The 2,781-nt window shown below is 36.1% G+C and overlaps 1 long non-coding RNA gene across 1 annotated transcript in view; it reads right to left on the bottom strand.

Annotated features, from left to right (window-relative positions):
- The window catches only part of LOC105505654, a 9,821-nt gene extending 9,509 nt beyond the window's left edge, over window positions 1-312 (bottom strand). The window contains exon 1 of the long non-coding RNA XR_001000787.1: window positions 230-312. This is a non-coding gene — a long non-coding RNA (uncharacterized LOC105505654). The remainder of the gene's footprint in view (window positions 1-229) is intronic.
- Between the last annotated feature and the right edge of the window lie 2,469 nt (window positions 313-2,781).

Genomic DNA, 2,781 nt, shown 5'->3' with positions numbered 1-2,781 from the left:
ACGAGTTGATGGGTGCAGCACACCAACATGGCACAAGTATACATATGTAACAAACCTGCACGTTATGCACATGTACCCCAGAACTTAAAGTATAATAACAAATAAATAAATAAATAAAATAAAATTTAGTGTAGTTGGGCCCAGATACACTGACATTTCTATGTTCATAATAAGGGTAATTTTGATCATGGGGCAAAACACTTGAAATACGTGACTTATTCTTACTCACCCTTCCACAGTTTTTAAGAGTATAATAGATCTGAATTTAAATTCCAGCTCTATGTGACCTTGAGCAAGCTTCTTTTCTTCTCAGTCTTCTGCTTCCTCCTGTGGAAAAAAAACAAAAAATCAATACCTGTTGTAAGGATTAATAAGATAATTATATAAAATATTTAGCATAGTTCCTGGCATTTAGTGAGTCCTCAATCAATAAAGGATATTATTTCCACCCTCTAGGCTTCCATAGATAATCAATGTTTTTTAATTAACAGATTTATTTTTGTTATTTAAATTTTTTTGTCCTTCCAACTTTTATTTTAGGTTCGGGGGTACATATGCAGGTTTGTTACATGGTTAAATTGCACAACCCAGGGTTTTGGGTTACAGATTATTTCACCACCAAGGTAATAACCATAGTACCTGACAGGTAGTTTTTTGATCTCTATCTTCCTCCCACCCTCTACTTTCCCAGAGTCTACTGTTCTCTTCTTTGTATTCATGTGTGCTCAATATTTAGCTCCCACTTTTAAGTGAGAACAAACAGTAGTTGGTTTTCTGTTCCTATAATAATGTGCTTAGGACAATGACCTCGGGCTCCAAGCATGTTGCTGCAAAGAACATGATCTTGCTCCTTTTTATGGCTTTTTAGTATTTCATCACGTATGTATACCACATTTTCTTTATCCAGTTAAATATGCCAAGTTATATCCGAGTCCTATGGGTCAGGAAACCCATTTTTATATCTTTATCATGATTCATTGTGTGTTGATCTAATAGTTTAACTCTCAGAGGTTCTTCTTATCCAAAGCTCAGATGTCTCCAGTAATCATCAGCCTATTGTTTAAAAAAGCCACATTAATAATAGAGAAATTTCCCCCTTCTCTACAGTTTCTCTGTTTACAGTTTCATTATCCCATAGCCAACTGTGGTACAAAAATATTAAATAGAAAATTCCAGAAATAAGTAACTCATAATTCTTAAATTGCTTGTCATTCTGAGTAGTATGATGAAATCTTGTGCTAAACTACTCCATTCCACCCAGGATGTGAATCATCCTTTGCCCAGGATATCCATGCTGTCTGTGCCACTCACCTGTTAGTCATCAATATTATCTGCTCCTGACATGCAACCATCAACATTGTCATGGCTTAATAATCCAGGATCACCAGAATCAAATGATCCTCTTTCCGATGTATGGTCAGAAGGTCAATACTGTAGTAGCCTAATGCTGCATCACAGTGCCTATGTCATTCACTTCACTTCATATCATCATGGAGACATTTCATCATTTCACATCACTGCAAGAAGAAGGATGAGTACAGTCCAACAAGATATTTTGAGAGAGAGATATTCCATATTCACATAACTTTTATTATAGTATATTGTTATAATTCTATTATATGATCAACTGATAATCTCTTACTATGCCTAATCTCTTACTGTGCCTTATTATGCCTAATGTGTAAACTAAACTTTATCATAGGTATGTATGTATAGGAAAAAATATAGTATATATATGGTTTGGTACTATCCATGGTTTCAGGCATCCACTGGAAGTCCTGGAACCTACCCTCCATGGATAAGGAGGGACTACTGTAATAATAATAATAATAATAATAATGATAATTTACATTTCCTGATTCCTGTCTCCATTCACTAATGAAAGAGCTTCAGCTCCCAAAAAAGCTCCCCTCCCACACACAAAAATATTACTGAGAGTCCCCAGAGTGAGTGAGTTTCACATGGGTTTAATGAATATTCCAATTGCAGTGAAGGGTTTCCCTCCCTCTCTTCCTTGTTCTTGCTTTCTTTCATTGATGGGTTTTGCTTGCCTTCTTTCTATTAAAGATCAACTTAGTCCTAGGAGCAAAACCAAAGAAGAGACTCCATCTTGTCCTCTATCTATTCTCTCCAAGTGCATTTTCACCAGTCTTTCCTTCCCTCTTCAGCCAAAACCCCCAAAGCCCACATACTCATGAACACATACCCATGGACCTCTGGTGGGCAGAGAATAGATTTCCTTGGCTACAAAATTTAAATCCCTGCTTAGATTCATCCAGGCCATCCTGCTGACTTATTTATATTATTTTTAAGTTGTCAGGTCACACAGCACTGCAGTTTCTGTCTAGCTATAATTTCTTTCAAATAACTTCTCTTTCTGTGGTCCATAGTTCTGGTAACAGTACCAGGCTAAAAAAGTTCTCACAGTAGTTGCATGTTCCCCATTTCCTTCATTTCTCACAATCAATATTAATTTCTGCAGATTTTACCTCCATAATCTCCCTTATTTCTACTTACATCTTTCTCAGTTTTCACAGCTGCTAACCAAGGTGAGTCATTAACTACTCTAGCCTGTATTGCTAAGTTCTCTTAATTTGTCCCTTTGCCTCCTATCCCCTTCCCTTTCATCTATTCAACAGTGTTCTGGTCTATAAAATTTGAACACTGTGTGAAATCTTGCAGCTCTAAAAGCCACTAAATCCATGAAAATCAAGTTGAACTAACCAGATATTTTTGTACCAATTTATATCACTGTTTTCTCCCATTTTAGGTAAATCTGAT

Source organism: Colobus angolensis, unplaced genomic scaffold (genome assembly GCF_000951035.1).
Source record: "Colobus angolensis palliatus isolate OR3802 unplaced genomic scaffold, Cang.pa_1.0 Scaffold10, whole genome shotgun sequence".
NCBI lineage: Eukaryota > Metazoa > Chordata > Mammalia > Primates > Cercopithecidae > Colobus > Colobus angolensis.
This window is presented reverse-complemented; position numbering and strand designations above follow the sequence as displayed.